The 18,764-nt window shown below is 43.3% G+C and overlaps 1 protein-coding gene across 1 annotated transcript in view; it reads right to left on the minus strand.

The window, feature by feature from the left end:
- Positions 1 to 16,170, minus strand: part of LOC138527581 (uncharacterized) — a 67,321-nt gene extending 51,151 nt beyond the window's left edge. Inside the window, exon 1 of the mRNA XM_069638856.1 lies at positions 15,905 to 16,170. The gene's annotated coding sequence lies outside the window, so the exon portion shown is untranslated. The remainder of the gene's footprint in view (positions 1 to 15,904) is intronic.
- Between the last annotated feature and the right edge of the window lie 2,594 nt (positions 16,171 to 18,764).

Genomic DNA, 18,764 nt, shown 5'->3' on the forward strand with positions numbered 1-18,764 from the left:
TTTAAAGTGCAAATGAGATCACTGACTTGTCATAGTTCCCACAGAAGGGATTGGTTAATGCCTCCAGTACCCCACTCCCACCTTTGTGCTGAAAGGTCCAGAAAATGTGGAGTGCTTTGGGACACCAGGGGAGAAGAGCCCTTCATCATCTCACTTGACGGGTGGGCTTGGTCATGTTTTTGCACTTAAAATCTCACTACCTTGCAAGTACCCTTAACCTCCACATTTTGACAGATATGAATGCATTTTTGACACCTATATTTTACTGCGAGTCAGAGTCTGTATGTCAATTCCTGTACAGAGCTACAGTTTTTCTTCATTTACTCACGAACTATATTGTGGGAAAAATATGCCTTTTTTCAGTCGTCATGTGAATTATCATTGGCATGATCTATCAAATTTTCGCATGCCTGGCAATCACAGGAAGGCACAAATCACATTTTAATTTTTAACTTCAGTTATGTTTATCCCCTCCAAAATAATTTTAGATGGTTAGAAGGGGTTAACTGTCACCTTTAATAAAAGCTTAGAATAACTACTTTGCGATGTACACGGTCCAATTTACCCAATAAAATGCATTAATTCCTTTTTACACAATGGGCAGCCAAACCACTCCTTGGTTCTGGCCCCCACCCTTGCTCTCCCAGTTTCAATTTCCCTGTTTGTGTCTGTGACGTCAAGAGAGTCTGTGTTTAGATTAGCCTGCCCATTCCAAGGGCTAATGACTAGCTAATGCATGTTTTATTGAGGCTTGTGACCGGCAGCTCAGAAGTGCGACAGAACAGAGCTCCTTATCTAGTCACTCACCGCAAATTTGATCTCCAACAGTATTTAAAGTTTTATTTTTAAGGGAAAACACTTGATGGATGAAGGCAGCCAGGCCTACATCCCCATGACAACAGGGACCTTGGAATTCAGTTTCACATCTTGGAGAAATGGCTGGCAGCAAACCTAAATGCATTTAAAATGACATCTTGTAAAATATACAGTTTCAAACATTGTCCATTTTGTGAGCTTGTGCACGGCAGAAACCATATTCACTTTTTGAAAGTATGACAAGCATTTTGCTGTACATATTAGTTTAAAGGGGAAAAAAAGTTACAGGCATGCGTTTATTTCACAGTAAACAGGCTTTGTTTCACTGCGACGGCTTGAAACACAATCTTGGCATTTTCATTTAATATTTTGTGCGATACGATTCCATAGAAATGTCAGCTCAGCGCTCCATAGATTAATTAACCTATTATGTGAATTTTTGTGCCTTTGTGAAAGGCAGTTTGCCTCCACTTGCTCTCCTTTTTGCTCGAGTTCCCTAGGCCTCATGTCCAAAATTAGTTCTGTACAGGCCTGGGAATTTGGCGAGTCCTCATAACAGACTCTGGCCTCTTTGTTTCTCGCATCCAGGGGCCATTTCACCCCACACTACAGACCCTTGCGGAGGTCGCACAGCGACCGGATGGCCCAGGAAAAGGCCAAAGGGTACACTGTTAGCAAGGTCCCTTGCGTCCCTGCAGTGTCGGCATTTGTTTTTATAATATTCAGTGCTTCGTCAATCTTGGGGCCAAATAGTTGTTTGGGGGTGGCGTTCCCACACAAAAAGCTTGAAAAGGGGGCTTCCAACATGTGCAATTTACTGTCCAAACCCAGACAAAGATGACCTAATAAATATTAGGTTTTAGGTACTAATGATGGGTGTTGGGAGGCTTTGCCATATTAATATCTGGAATGCTGTCCTAGCACTAATGAATGCAGTGGGGCCAGCCAGGCAGCAAGTCACTTTCACAGCACCCCACAAAATGTTCAGGTCACCCTTGCACATAATGTCAACTATGTATTTCTGAAAGCCATGCAAGTAAAAATAAGCATTTGCAATGCCAAAATGTTTGGCTTGTGTGTAGGCTTGGCATAGGCATTTGCCAGGCACTGCAATAATTGAGCCAATTGGCCATTAATTGTAGCAGCTGCAAAATGGTGTGAATACCTGGGCATATAATAACAGTGCCTGGCAAATGCCTAATACACAAGGCTAAATTGTTGGATTTGCCATTGCTCATTTTTGACAGGATTTCAATGAAGGATATGCCACAAGCTCTGAAGGCACACCTGAAGACATGTTCATTAAACTAGTAATCTATTTACAGCTCCAACTAAAGCATTAACTCTTAGAAGACTGCATTGAAATAACACTGGCAAGCACTTCGAGCACAAAGTTCGATGTTACTCCAAGACATCCCAGGTGGATGTGTTTTAGGTGGGAAGGGGGCAGGAAGTGGGTGGGAATAGTCAGGTATTAGCATGGCCACGGAGAGTCAATGGGTGGGTAAGTAATCAAAGAACATCTATAAGCTTTGTGTGCCTGCACATATCCCTTCTCCCCACTACTGTACTACAATTGAATAGTTTTGACTTCTAGGTTGCACTTTAGCTCCATCGAATAGCTAAAACTAAAAAGGGCACCCTCCTTGCTTTCTTTACTCTAATAATTGTTTGAGAATCTGACCCCACATGTTTACACCATTACTTCCATACTTATATTGGGGCTGTGGCGTTGTAAATATCCCTTATTTTTATAATTCTGCCTGTTCGATAGCAGCAATCACATGGTATATTTACAGCATGGGGTGTGTATATATAAAGTGGTGCATGGAATAAATATAGATTTTTTTTTTACCACTTAGTACTTTCTACATACCCAATGCCGTAAATATCCCACGCAATCCCTAGGGGTGAATGAAAAGGCAGTAGAGACCAGACAAATGACAATACTGGTAAAAATCCAGAGGAGGTAAATAACTGAGAAGTGTTGTGGCGCAATTTATAGCAGAAAAAGTCCATAAATGCTGGTGCAACATCTAAAGACTTATCAAGGAAAAATGTGCAAGTAAGGCTTGTGCGTGTATTGGTCCTGGTTGCAGTGCATGTCATGTCTGGCATGATACATCTATCAATAAAGCACCTGAGACCAGGCACGTGAGCAGGACAGTGGGGGCTTACATAGCGACACACGTATATAAAGCGACAGGATGGATAGGGGTAAACATGGGATACAGATAAATATGGGGAATACAGGTACATAGCATATATAGGGGATACAGATATGTACCATTCGCTGCGGCATCCGCAGTGTCCGCGACGCCCGTGGCACCCGCACGTCCGATGCATTTGCATTCCATGTTTCCACAGCCCCACTGAATCTAGGCCTTGTGGATCAATGCAATGCTACAGTATTAAACGGAACAGGAGTTTATTCAGCGAGGTGGCCCCGAGAGGTCTTGGCTTGCAGGGTCATGCCATTGGGATCATCTACAGTACTGACACCACTGCAGAAGCTTCCTCACCACATTGTTTTGCACAGTTGTACTCCGCATGGGTTTAGCTTCCTTCAGTTTAACAAGGACAGAGAAGGAAATGACTTTTGCAAGGAGACGGAGGATCCCTTTGCCACCTGTACTAGACCTCCCAACTGTCTCTCGCGCAACTTCACCCCAAGCATCGATTTTACCTTGCATTTCATGGTATGGCAGCTGCTGTTGCAGGTCTCAGCACAAGCTAAGATTTCTGTAGGTCAACACATCTGTAGTCTGTCTGCTCACAGCAGTTGGGCCTTGATTAGATCACATGTGGGACAACTCTACGTCCAAATCTTCTATCTCCCCTGTTGCTTGAAACTGAACTGCGGACTCTCGGGGGGCGGGTGAACCCAGGACAGCAATGGCGTAAATATTACACACACCCCATGCGAGCGAGCTTACTTTACTGCACCCACTGTACGCACTATGGTTACATGCACAATACTTTCTGAAACACTCTTGCACTGGAAACCAGGTCAAGGCCACTATGGACTACATTCAGCAAGGTTATGAACAGCAAGTACGCACATTTTAAAAATACAACACTAATATCCAGGGAATTTCATGGGGTGCTGTAGAAATGCATGCTCACATGGAGTTTAGATTTGAAAGGCCAATAGTTTTGCAGATTTTGTTCCTCTTTAGACAGAATACTAAAAGGAGGAAGGGCTGAGGGGCAACCCATAGGCTTTCTAATGTGGGTTGTACATGCATGAGATTTCACTCCAGGTTTTTAGAGAGGGATGTACAACTGTCTGGAATTGCGATAGCGACTAGTCAAAAACTATGTGCATAGCACACATTGGTCTGGATTGATGTCACTTAAAACCGAACTAACTCAATGTCTTTCCCTCTACAACCAGTACCTGACCCCCATCCTCTTACTCTGGATTCTTCCATGTAGTCCCTTTTTGTACAGTGCACAGTTGGTTGACAGCTAGGTCTATACTACACAAGTCCCAGCACAAACATACAAGCAGGAGTACGTATGTCATCACAGCGCAAAACTTAATGCTGCTAAACCAAATTCAACCAACACAACAGCCCACAAAAATATGAGGGAAGTTGCCTACTTAAAATAATCAAAGCCAGGAAAAACAAACCGGGTTATCAAGGATGTTGGTCCAGAGCACTGGCTCTCAATTTGTGGCCCTCCAGATGTTTTGGACAATAACTTCCACAAACCTTCACACTAGACACTGCTGGTTAGGGCTAATGGGTGCTGCCATCCAAAATATCCAGAGGACCGCAAATGGAGTACTCCTGGCATAAGAGTGTGATCCACTTAGGGGCAAGTATTTGACATATATTTTTGTAGTTCGCAGATCAGCTTTAAAGTTGAAATAAAAAAATAAAATCCAGAATTTACTAATTTACCAATCCTAACCCAAGTCTGGTAGGTTTGGCAAAATGGTAGTTGGTGCTGCCTACATACTGAAGTTCACCATAAATTGCTATTCCCAATTGAAGGCCTAAACTATTTGGGCAGGACAGGTGGCTCTGCATCAGGTGTATGTGGCTGTACGGAATTAGCTGAAATTAGTTAAATTATATTAAAGTGCGTTATTGAGTAAATAAAGTTTGGGTTAGCTGACTGGACATAGCACCTTAATGCCAACACTGTAAGCATGCGATTGGTGAATCAGAGGACAGCATAAAGTACCAGTTGGAATGTTTGATTGTTTGAGCTCACCATGCATGTGAGCAGCTATGGGGAGAGGGGGGCGGAGTGTAGTGTAGTGTAGTTCCTTCTATGATGCAACATGCTTTGTTCTGGGTAGTTGATAATGTTATTTAAAGAGGCTTTTCTGCTGCACACATCACCACTCTAGTGTGCAATATTAACATCAACTGATAACATGGGAGCATCGCTGACTAGGGCCGCTCGATGGACTGCCGTTGGTTATGGAACTGGTAGTCTATCACTCACACCACTGAATGAGCTCCTTCTAAATGACATCATTACATATGTTAACACAATCAGCTCTAAATACCCGCAAGAAGCCTCATTTGTTTTCAAGGAACCACTGGAATGGACAACACACTTGGAACCGTCAGCATTTGGTTCAGATTATGAAGTCATTGAGAATACTGTGAAATCGAACGAAAAAGACAAAGATGGACATCCATTGCTTCTCCTGTCCTCATCTACCATAAAAGTACGCAGCTTTGGGCAGATCTCTCGCCTGCTACAGCTAGCCAATGAAAAAAAGATTTTGGAAGCCCGGGCTTGTCTTGAAGCCAATAGAGACCCTATAGTGAAAATCCTCGGCCCAGCATTTGCTACTGTTGAAGGAGAGGATAGATCAAGCTTACGGTTACTAGATACGATAAAGGTAGACAAGTCTCATAACGCAGAGACTAAAATGAAAATACTCCTCCTACTTCATCAACTGGACGTACAGCTTCTGAACAGTTCCTTACAACACATTACCAAGGAGCCACGCTTAACTCCAAGGCTTGTAAAGAAAGAAGTAAGTTTGCTTTGGCGGAACTGTGGGGAAGGGGAGAATACAGTGCTAAAAAATATTGAATACACTGAAGGTCATGAGTTTTCAAATGGATGCCGTGCCCCACCTTGGCGGCAGGTTCATGGTGAAATCTGCTACTTGGCAGTCATCACACATGATACTGAGCCTTTGTTCATCACCTGCAGTACATATGGGGTATTTTTAAACGGAGGGAAACCAGAGGCAGTACATGAAATAAACTATGAGAGAACTAGCGACATATACAAAGATCTTATCGCATTATTGAAAGATAAATCGCCAAAATTTGAACTCAACCTTAGCAAACAGAATATCAGATTTTTTCAAGACCCTGAGCCAGAACAATCTACTTCAGCAACAAATGGGCTGCATGCAAGTGAGAGCACTGACGAGGTTCCAGAAAAAAGTGCATTGGAGAAGGCAAGGGAGGTAGCCTGGAAAAGAAAATCTATGAGCAGGAAGAGCATAAGACCGCTAGCAGAAGGGAAGAACCTTGGCCTGCTCGAGACCCACGAAGAGACACCGAAGAAGGACGACATATGAGAAGGACAAGGAAATGCCAAAAGGAAAGACCGAAGGCACGTAGAAAACCAGGCCATAATTAGAAATCCAAGAACTCCACAAACCTGGCGGTTTTACATCATAATCATCATCAAGAGGGAGCCAGTTAGCTATCAACTTTTGACATTGAGTGGTCTTTAAATCCAATTGAATGGCTGGTATTCCATCACTGGCATTTTGGCTTTACAGACTGTTTTTAGCCCTACATTACACAATAAGCATCTGCAGTACTTGGTTCAGTGTGTCTTTTTTTTTTTTTTTTAAAGGCAGATGTCAAATGAAACTGCTGTTCGGTTTGCATGGTGGATGACCATGCAATCTGTCGAACTCCACTGAAAAGGTGTCTGCACCTTTAAAACACTCCCCATGTAAGATTGACAGGACTTGGTAGCCACATACTGTGTGGTAAAACGCTCATCCCACATGAGGCGTTCCAAAACTAAACGCAGCCATAGAGTGAAACGATGTGGAAACTGGAAAACTCACTGGAAAATTTCAAAGTCCTCTTCTAGCAGGGCAGCTGACCCTTCTTTACGAGCCACAGGAACAATCGTCTCTAGGTATCTGGAGCCAACAATGCCAGGTTACCCACACACACTAAATGTATACTCTTCCTTTAACCGGAAAACACAGAATAACAGATTCTTTAACTATAAAAAAAAGACAAGTATATATGGATTTCAAAGTCACAACTAACAATTCACTCAGGGACATACTGACCTTCTCTACACCAAGCCCTTTATATGTTGTAGGCATTTGATATAGCGAGAACCGCAAAGGAGCAGCAGGTGTTTTCAGAAACATGTATTGTAGCAGGAGATTCTCAGATTGTGTAAAGAGAGCAGTATTATGTGTGGGGTTCAGTAGAAATCTAAATATATAAGATTACATGTAACTGGAATAATACTAAGGCGCACACAGTAACAGACTAGAAATATTTACAATTTGAGACCATGCAGATCGTGGCATAGATTTGATTTTGTCATTGAAGGATTAAGGTTTCTAAATGGTGTACCCTCTTGCTACGACTTCACGCAAGTGGTTTATGAAAGTCCTATTCCACTGCCTTGATCTCCTGGCAGGGGGTAATCAAATTTTCGTTGCGAGAGTTTGAGTGAGAAAGAACCCAAGTTATTGTTTGACCCAGGTTGTCTATTCAACCCTCTCAGATACCTTATCCATCCCCCATACCACTGATCTCTGAGGTCAATGGAAAGGGTGAAAAGGGATGTTTAAGAGGCCATACACAAGATTAAATAATAATGGTAGAAATGTCAAGCTACAAGTCGGGCATAGAATTACATGACTGACCCCCCCCACCCCACTAAGCATTAAAAAAGCACACAGCACATTTTTTGCTCGCCAAGAGTCAATTATCACTAGCCAATGGAGAGTGGTCAATCTGAGGCTGGATTAAATTGTAGGCAGGAACCTAAAAAGAACAGGGTACATTTAATTTCACTGAATGAAATCTGACAAGTAGAGCAGGGCAATAGTGGTCCGCTAGCACAGCGAGTAGAGAGCTCGCTTTGACATCTGTGCAGAGCCTGCTGACGCAGGTTCGAATCCTGGCAGGACCAAACTCAGCCCTTCATCCTTCCGATGTCGATAAATGAGCACCACACACCATAAGCAGCGCTCAGATACCTCAGTGTTCGTAGCGCTATATAAATGCTAAATTTGTATTATTATTTTAGTGGTTTATCAGATGTCTACCAGAACTCCCTCTGTGGAATAGATTCCTTTTGTTGCGCACATTACCCATCTACAATTCTATATGATGTCAATTACCCAAGCAGAGATTAGAATACAGTTCTCTGGTTTTAAAGTGCACAATCAGCCACTTGATCACATGACTTCACAACATTTGTAAATTTGGGAGAAATCAGGTTCTAATCAAAGAACAAAATGCATCCAAATCAAGAAAGAAATTGGTGAGGCTTGTGCCTTCCAGCAGGAGGTCCACCTAGACAGCCAGCAATCCTGGCACTATCCCCAAATGCCAGCCTCTGGCTGATAAGGAGGCACCCAGACAGCAACAAGTAGAATAATATGTGCTGTTCTTGGGCTAGCAGAGGGAAACACCATACCACAGGTTAGTACATGGTAGTGAAACTAGCTGGTTACATTGCCAAGTGCAAACTTTAATGTGGGGTACTTTCTAACTTGTGGGGGTTGGGTGCATTGTTTACAATGCAATCCCCTAATCCCCAGCAAAACCAGCTATGCATAACAATGCATTAAGAATTATATTTTTTTTTTTTAAAAAAAGGGAACAATATATTATAATGAAGAAGAATAGTATTTAAAGTTGACTTATTGTTAAACTGTACAATATATTTAATTTCCCCGAAAGGTAAATATGCCAATGCACTGCAGAAAAAGACCACCTTGAATCCCAGTTTGGGACAATTTCTAAGAGCATGTTCCTGCTTCTGATTAGCACCCTTTTGCAAGCAGACATGTTCCTTTGTCCAGTTTTGGAATGGTGAACATTATCATATTTGACAGTGTTACATCCCTCCCTTTTTGCATTCCTTTTGCAATCCTCCTTTTGTTTCAAGGTCAAAAAAACAATTGAACCTTATACTGTGTACGATGCGTGGCTTTGCCCAACTCGGAAATGAAAATTCAACAGCGCTGACCTTCACTCAAAATGGGATCCAATAGCCCTTCAGACCACAGTGGCATTAGAAATATTTTTTTAAAGATATGATTTGTTTGCTATGATTCACCAATGCAGGCGCCATTGCTACGCATTTACTTTGTTCCTCTGGAGAACTTCGCACTCTCCCAGTGACTCCCACAGCCAAGCCACACCACCTCTCAGCTAAGCCCATCTGCTGTTCACACAGCAAATCACGTAAACATTCTTTTCAAGGAGCAAGTTTCAAGCCCTGACAAAATGTGCTTGTACGAAGATGTTCGACCTAGCACTGCTGCAACCCCCTCCGGCAAGAGCGCGGTCCCCTGACCCTGTGACCGCAGTTATATATTAGAGGCCTATAATTTGCACACGTGTGTTTGCACTATCCAACTTTGGGTCACTAGCAAGGTGAACAGTGTGGGGGTCTTGCCACCTTACAGATACAGACACATAATAAATACGTAATCGTAATGCTTTTACGTTATAATGCAGACAGTGATCGAAGTGTATGAAAAGAAGTAGTGGAACTATGTTCCCTACTGGCCTGCACCGCTACCCACAGACCTCATCGCCGCGCCCCCTCCCATGCACAATACACACCCCCAAACACATGTTCCTGCTCTTTATGGTAACGTCCTGTGCAGTGCACTGAAAGTGCAAGTTTCAACTTCTTCCTACACTTTTATTTTAAAACGAAACCATTCCGGAACGGTTTCTTTTGAAAATAAAAGTATAGGAACGGTAAAACTTTAAAAGAAGTAGAGAAGCACCACTCCCGACCACTTCGACCATTGAATGCAGATGGTACCAAAAACAACAGCAAGCTAAGTGGATTCACTCATGGTAAAGCATCAATTGGTAAGGAAACCTTCACACAAAATGGGTATAATCTCCCAAGCAGGAGCCACAACCAATGCAGGTCTCTACACTACATCCGGGAGGATAGCTCAGTGGAAACGCGCTCGCCTCGGGAGCAAGACGACATGGAGCGCCACAGGTTAGATCCCCGGGTCGGTGCTTAGAAACCCCTGGGTATTAAGCGCGTTATAAGTAACCTGTCAGATCATACATATATAAACATTGTGGATGGGTCAAATGTAGGGAGTCTCTCTGTCAGACATTAGTCCTGGTTGCGAGAGTCTTACCCAGATGCTTTAGCTCATCTTTCACAGAGGAGAAATATCCCAATCATATCAGTCTTTGCCCTGCCCAGGGGCAGTCTAGCACCGAATAACTAGGCAATTGCACACTGAACAAGAGTACCAACAGCAACCCCAGACACGTGTTTCGTTCTGGTTGGACCTCATCAGTAGTTTGAAGCTGTGCCTCTCTAAGAAAAGTGACCAAGAGGTCCACGTATGGATTCCCCTAGTAATTTAGGGTGAGACCCAAAGTTACTTAAATGTGCAACAAACAAGGGGTGTCCTAGGATTGCTATTGGTACTCTTGTTCAGAGGAGAATTGCCTAGCATTTCGGTGCTGAACTGCCCCAGGGCAAAGACTTATTATTATGATGTTTGGGATATTTCTCCTCTGTGGAAGATAGTGAGATAAAGACTCTGGGTAAGTCTCTCGTAACCAGGACTAATGTCTAGCAGAGGGACTCCCAGGACCCCTCTTGGTAATCTGCAAGAAAAAACTACATAAAACCACAAAAAGTCAAACAGTAAGTATATACTGATTGGACTCACAAACACCACAGCATAACACACCCATTCAAGCAAACACCTGACCATACACCACAATCCAAAATGTTTGCTTCCATGGGTATCTTATGCTGCAGCGCTTGTTGCCAAACACTGCAATCTTGACTGCGTGGCCTGGCCAAAACTCTTCATACAGCCTCACCAAAAGAAACACTAAGTATATAATAATTAAACTCACCACCACCACAACATAACACAGCCATGCAAACGAACACCTCACCAATAAATACAGCCCAAAATGTCTAGAGTCTTCAATACCAACATTCTGCACACAATCCAACAAACTAAGACACATCATCTCACTGTCCTATAAACACTATTACACTACTACCAATCAGTACGCACATTTTTAACAACATATCTCGTAAGCAGTCCACATACCACAGTCAAAATCTTTGGTAACGTGTGCGTTCTGCTGCGGTGGTTGTAGCCAGGGCCTAGCGTCTTGGGTGCATGGCCGAAGGCCTACGGCACTTCGGCCATGCACCCACGACTTTAGGCCCTGGCCACAACCACCGCAGCATAACATACTCAATGAAACAAACACCTACCAAATGACCACAACCCAAAAACATAGTACATCCACCTCAAAACCTACCCACTTCAATTAACATTCTAAGAAATAATTACAACCAACGTAGAAACTCTTCAATACATACCCTCTTCAACCAATGCTCTTCTAACGACCCAAAACCAAAATCATACTAAACTAAAATAGCCAGTAGTGCGCCAGTGATTATTATGTCCGTGGACACCGTGAACACATCACAGCCTTCTCCCACATAAACAAATACAGCATTTGACCCATCTCTTACTCCCCCACCCTCTCCAAGCACCCTCTCCAAGCACCCATACACACCAACACACTCCCCAAAATTGGATTTATGCTCACTTCCAGCGCATGTCTGCGCATCCAATATGGCGGGCACATTGAAACAATTTGACGCACCTCACGCCTCATCCCAGCCAATCAGAGAACACGTTGCGTTTACGCTGACATGACGCAAGCTGATTATCCAATCGGTGTCCTGTCCGCGGAGCGAACAGGGAAGTGTGTCCGCGGAGCAGACATAGATATCACTAATTTTTTTAGACCTACTTTTTGGTCATTTTAAAAAGAAAGCTACTGGACGGATTTGCACCAAATTTACAAAAGTACGCGTTCGGGACAAAGCCGCCCCTCGTGACGCAAATTTGGTGAAAATCCGCCCAGCGATTTGGACTGTAGACGCGACAGAAATTTTTTCTCCATTCAGTCTATGAGAACAAAATACATTTTGGGACCCCCCCTATAACTTTGCCCCCCCGGACCAAACCTCACCAAACTTTGCAAAAACATTCAAAGTGGGCCATATACTTTTGCAAAGTTTGGTGAGGATTCGTCCAGGGGGAGCGAAGTTATAAACCGCCCGAAAGTGCTCTTCCTAAGGGTTTAGCAATTTAACCATAACTACATAGGCCGCTACCGCAGGCATATATATATATATATATATATATACACATACATACATACACGTGTGAAAACCTGAAAACCTGTATACTGGCCAAAGTGTATGAGGAGATTAATTTTCAAAGTGTTCATATATTATGTGGTATATTGATTGTAATTCTCTGGCCTTATATGTTTATTAAGGCAACAGCTCCCTCTAGTGGTGACAACAAGCAAAGCGAGCAGTCTCTACTATGCATGACTGCATCAGACAGACATCTATCTGCCCTTTTATTATATGATGACATTATGATTAATATGCTGGGCGATAAGGTATTTTTAAAAGGATTGTTGAATATATATCCTGGTTTTAATAATTGTTTTGTGATATACATTGATGTATTGAGAGTTGTAATTATGCGTTGTGTTAAACTGATGTGTAAGGTTTTGTAAACCGAATCACATACATAAGGTTTAGACAAACACTTTAGCCATATAGCACAGGATGAAGAGCAAACTAATGTCCAACTATAAATAGGACAGATTACCATCAATCACGGTGGATTTATTGTCTGGGGTGCTAGTCTGCTATATATCCAAGTACTAGTACCGATGGTAACCTATGGCCTTGAATCACTCCTGTTGATCGATTTAAAATGGCTACAGGTTATTGAAGGCACATTCTGGAAGAAGATCTTAGGCCTTCCTACATGTATCCCCATGACCATTATTAGGTTAGAACGGGGACTTTCCTCATGAAAATCAATAATATTGAAAAAACTAGCTGAGTTGTACCTAAAAATGCGTAATGGACCTGAAAACCAGCTTTTGGCATCTATGTTCCAGGAAATATCCAAGAAGTCCTTGAAATCTCATCTTAAGAAGAGCATGGAAAGCTTCTATAGCGGGATTTGTTGGACTGTGCGACTGAAGGGGGATTTTGATACAATGAAGCTTCTATTATCTAAGCGGGTAGATCTGTGGGACTGGCTGGAAAATTATGACCATGTCAGTAGTCTAAAGAATTATAAATGTGTCTCACATAGTTTATATACATTCAAAAGGTCACAACCATATTTAAATATGTCCTTCAACCAGACTCAAAAGATTTATTTTGCTTACCAGGATCAATGATCTACCTGTCTTGACAGTCACAGGAACTAAAAGTCAGCTGCCCCTCTTAGAACGTTTTTGTCGGCTATGTAAGAATAGACAAACTACTGAGACAGCAAAATATCTACTGACTTGAATGTCCAATCATGACTAAGACCTATCAGAGCCAGTATGTTAGATATGTACATGATTTGGACACCATAAAGGAAAGGGCTTTTTGGCTTCGTGGCATTAACACGACTAAAAATCTGTTTCTTGTAGCAGCATACAATATCTGGCTGGTGATTGAGAATATCTATATAAAAATTATTAAAAGCATAATTTAGAATCAAAAAGCTTATATTAATTAATCATATAATGTATGACAAAGAGCGACTGTAGCATGAGTAGCTGCTCCTGGTGGGTCTCTATGTGATGTACCATAAGGATTCCCGTTACATATTGTCATTAATTTTATTTGTTTGTTATTAATGGTTTTTATTGTGTATATTATCATCATTGAGAATGTTTTCTTTTTTATATTAAATAATGAAATGTGTAAAGTTTATTTATACACTGCATCACATTAAAAGTAAAATAAATAAATAGGACAGATTACAGGTGGAGCTCCAGTGTGACCCTTTTATTAAGATGTTGCTTTAAAAAAAAGGCAATTACAGCATGCAAATACGAAGATGGCCGACGAAGAAGCTTACTTCAGCCTTAATTGTTCACCAGATCACGTCCCTACCATTGGCACCCCCCCCCCCGCCCCCCACCCAAATAACACCCGCTCCAATGTTAGACCCTGCAATTCACCAGATAATAGACATAGCTAAAACTATACTGCAGAACTAGGGCGATAAACACTAACCTTCCAGACCGATTGTATAAGGTGACACAAATGCGGTAATGGTGCAGTTCACCCTGGGAAAGGAGGTATTTTTCACCAATGTTTTTGTCCTTTGGGCACCATTGGCCCCCACTGGTATTCCCAAAACAATACCATATGTAAGCAGTTTCCCTACCAATGCAATGCCCTCGTGGTAAATAAACAATGACTTTCAGGGCTCATGGGACATATACTGGTGGCCTGCCTGCTATACACACGGGATCTTACATGACCTTCAAGGAGGGACCAGTGGGTTCGCCCTTCAGCGGCGGGGGGGTGGGGGGGGCATTCGTTAAGTTTCAGAGAGCAGGGGAATTATAAGAAGCCAAGCGAATCTGAATCTGCATCGGCAGCCATGCCAGCTGCGACAGGCCGGTCCTGGAAGCCGCCACTGACAGCCCCTCAAAGGAATGATGGATCACCTGCGAGCCGAGCTGCTTCATTACCCAGAGCTAGTGCAGTCTAATGGACTCCCTTCTCCCATTGCGCCGGGGCCTTCACTGGAAGAATCCTGCGCCCAGCCAGCCCCGCCGCCACCTCCTCCCCCCCGATACTGCGGAACATTCGTGCAGCAGCAAGAGCCTGCGCAGCTTCCTAATTATCTTTTTTACAGGGCCACTGCCTCCCGCCTTTCCCCGCAGTTTCACAGAGCAGGTTTTGCTTGATCGTCCAATAACCTTCAGGATTTCGGCACATACAAGCATTTAATAACCGTCACAATTCGATCTGAAAGTATCGTTTAACAATGGATATAAAGACTTTAAAATAAGTACACACATTTGGTTTTCTGTGTGGTCCCTTGTTTCTTACTCTGGAAGGCATGACAAAAGTTTCATTAAGTGTACTCAGCCTCAAAGCCATCCGTGTAGATTTCACGGCTTGTAGATGTAAAACGTGCGCCTGTGTGCTTTAAGCTAAACACTCGTACTATTTTACCCCACGTTGACACGTTCAGTAATAATTGGTTTCTGGCCTCTAGACCAATCGCCTTTTGCAATTGTAGTAGACTGCAATGTTCCTCAGGTTGGTCACTGGCTCAAATTCAGAATCTCGGGAAAGTAGCAATAAGCCATAGTGAAAAATATAAAGTAAAATCAGCAGACACTACTGCATAGATACCATTGCAACGGCAAAGCAGCTGCTTTTCAGTAAAACACTTCCAATGTATCCAGACTTTGAGCAGGTTGATTATTCTTTATGGAGAAGGTCCCGAAACTACCCTTTTTTATACCTTGTGTTAAAGTGTTGCGGCCGATGATTTTTGTAACCGTACATCGCAGCACTGGACACTTTGCAAACAATTTACAATTGGGAAAGGGCTTTTTCCAACCCACCCCAGAGAAGGGGTCATGAGTAATTATGTCAACTTGGACCAAGACAGCATGAAGATGTTGCGGTCCTGTTGATGGTCATGTTTACAGTGCTCTTAACTGGTATATTTCTCTGGAAGTTAATTCGCACAAGTGTTTTTTTCGTCTACAGCAGAAAGATATATTATTTCAATGTGGTAACACCTTGTTATATCATAGCTTCCATGTATTGAGCCTCGAGTCTGTGGTGCAAAGTGTGTGTGCGGTGTCATCTGTCTCCCTGCCAGCTCTTCCCCGCCAGATCCCAAATGTGACCGGGAGTTACATCTAGTATCTGAAGGGCGAAGAATGCCCGGGGTCTTTGTCCTGCTTAGGTCTTCTACCTGGCGACTACCTGCTGTTCCTTCTACATGAGTAAAGAAACCTACCTTGGACCGGCTGCCTCCTGTTTCTCTTCGGCTGACAGCTCCAGGATACAAATAGAACACCCTTTGGGGTTTCTTTTCCGAGTTGAACCAGACGGCTGCAAGACCATTCGATTGGCAGATCAGCACTCTACAAACGACGTGTACCAGTTACGGTGTCGGTGACAATGTGCACTTGACCTCTACTGACTCAACTACACCAACATGAACCTAGATGCTCTGGAATGGCACTGCCTAGTTCCCATCCGAGAAACGGACTATAGCAACGCCCCGCCCACTCTTCCTCACGTGACTTTGGCACGTTCCGACGTGTCTGGGGAAGTCATGAGCCTCACGTTCACCACGTCGTCTTTGCAAGAGCGGGAAACGAAGGCTAGCTTTGTGGCAGCGAGCTGATGAGCACGGCTGCACGGGTGTTTCTCCCTTACGAAGTGAACTTGATTTGCAGTATATCTTAAAGCTATCGCATACTTGATTGTTATTTTAGTGGAGAGGGGCGACCTCCTTTACGGAGCGAAATTGGTTACTGCGGCCAGGAAGGCCTGGGTGTTTTCAAGTCTTCTGGGTGGGGATGTACGGGAGACATGAAGTTTTGGGGGCAGAATGCCCGGGGCCCACGAAGTCTGTGGGTTTGAAATAATGAACTGGTTTGTGGTAGGTGTGTTTGTTTGAGACAGGCTTTCCATTTTTTTTTGTGGCTGTGTTGCATACTCTCACCTTAGTTGTTGGTGGTTTCGTATTTTTTCTTCAAGGGTTGGAGGGGTTTTATGTTAGGTTTTTGAGGCCTGTGTTTTTTGTGTGTGCGCGCATAGTAGTGTGTTTATGACGTGGCCTCATGTTGGGGATCAAGTAGCGATGGGGGCTGCTGTTTATTTCTGGTGTCGGCCTGGATTTCGCCTTTGGGGCATTGTTGCCATTTTTCCTGGACGTTTAAATGGGGCTTTGACCATTTTTCTGGAAACATTTTTGGGACTGTGGACACGGGACATGGAGCAACATCAGTGTTTGATTATTTTGTGCATGGGGTTGGATTTGGGCAAAATCGCTTTGTTCTTAGGTGGATTATCATATGTTGTCCCTCATTTTGTTTTGTTGATGTCGGATGCATTCCTGCAGCTATTCTGCAGGGCATATGTATTTGGCGGTGTGGCTTGTGCTGCAGGGAGTTTATGGCAGTGCCTCAGGGATTTATGATGTGCTGTTCATCCCTCATCTGTTCCTGTAGTGGCATTTCGTGTGTCAGTCGCACCTTTTTTGTTTTTGGGGATGTGTGCCAGTGAGGTGCTGTTGAAGGGGCCCCTGAGGGACCCTCGTTTGTGGAAACAAGGCACAATCACCACACACGAACTGATACGCCAGACACAAGGTTGTATTCCCAAAATCTAGGGTTTATTGCAAAGCAAATAGTCTCAGTTGGCCAACTGGTCCCACGCCCCGCAACGTGTGTCTATCAGACCTCGGGGGATGCAAGAGAGCGAAATTCATACAACAGTTACATATATACAAAACAAGCATCTAGTAATCAGTAGTGTCACAACTTATACCGCACCTATTGCATTTCATTTGAACTAGGCACTATGATTGACAATGGTGACGAGTTTGACACCTTCAAACATTCATTGTGTAACAGTTTGCAATTTTATAAGCTCACAGACATTAAGTCTGTGTTTAAAAGAACACAATGCTCCTGTTTTCTGAAAGCAAGCTGTGCACAGGGAGAGACACATTCCTGGCCTTGCTATCTCCTAGTTGCTATTCGTGTGCCGGGGGGTCAACTTGCTCTCCAGGGCTGTACCGGGTTCAGAGAAGGGGGGCCGCAAAGAAGAGAATAATTCAAGTCATTTAATGTTTGCTCTGGCGTTTCTACTGTGCTTACCGAGCCTAGCTGGCACCTGCTGTACTGATTAAAATACCTTGTTGCTTGCTCTTCAAGGATATGCGAGGGAGGGGACCGGACATTTCCGTCTGAGTTACTGCGTTATGTTTCAACATGCCACTCGCGGCCTTGCATTATGCACCCGTGAAGCAGAATAACATTTCAGCAAAGCAGTTTTACATGAGGCAAAAAGCAAATGTTAGAGAGAAACAAAATGGCGATTTCAGTCGCTTCAAAATGGCCGCACCTCAGTCAAGCTTATGGCTATCTATTTCTAATACTAGATGCATGAGACAGTTGGTCTTCGGCCAACATAATACATAGCCTTATGATCGAGGGGTGTCTATTTTTCTAGATCGACACTGCGTGCTCATTAGGGTGCAGTGTTATGCTGCAGGGAGGCCGGGGGGAGTTAGTGAAGGTTGGTTGGCTATTTATTCACCTAGTATCATTATTTAAGGTGCAGTTGTATTCTGCTGGGAGTCATTTTAAGGGGACGTTGTATTCTGCAGAGGGTCATTTATGACAGTAAGGGCTTAAGGGAGTCATTTTAAGGGGACGTTGTATTCTGCAGAGGGTCATTTATGACAGTAAGGGCTTAAGGTGCAGTTGTATTCTGCAGGGAATTGTTTTTGCATTCTACGGGGAATTGTTTTTGGATGTCAGGAATTCAGGTGCAGTTCGTATTCTGCAGGGAGTCATGTTTGACAGTCTGGATTTAATGTGCAATGGTATTCTGCAGGGAGCCTTTGCTGTGTTTTCAGCAGTTTAGGTGGTTTCCATCCCTTTGTAGAAGTCTTTGACTTTTGTGATTGTAATTTCATCATCTGTGTGCAAACGTTCTTGTGTTGTCCATGTTTTTGCCGAGTTGGCAATTTTGCCTGCATGGAGGTTGTCCGTTGCCAGTTTGGTTGGTCATTCTTGTTTTGACCTTCTTGGTTAGTGGCTGTGCTGATGTTTTTGGTCCGGAGTAGGGTCTCCTGGTGT

The sequence above is a fragment of the Ambystoma mexicanum genome, chromosome 14, assembly GCF_040938575.1.
Source record: "Ambystoma mexicanum isolate Mex_15411 chromosome 14, UKY_AmexF1_1, whole genome shotgun sequence".
Classification (NCBI taxonomy): Eukaryota; Metazoa; Chordata; class Amphibia; order Caudata; family Ambystomatidae; genus Ambystoma; species Ambystoma mexicanum.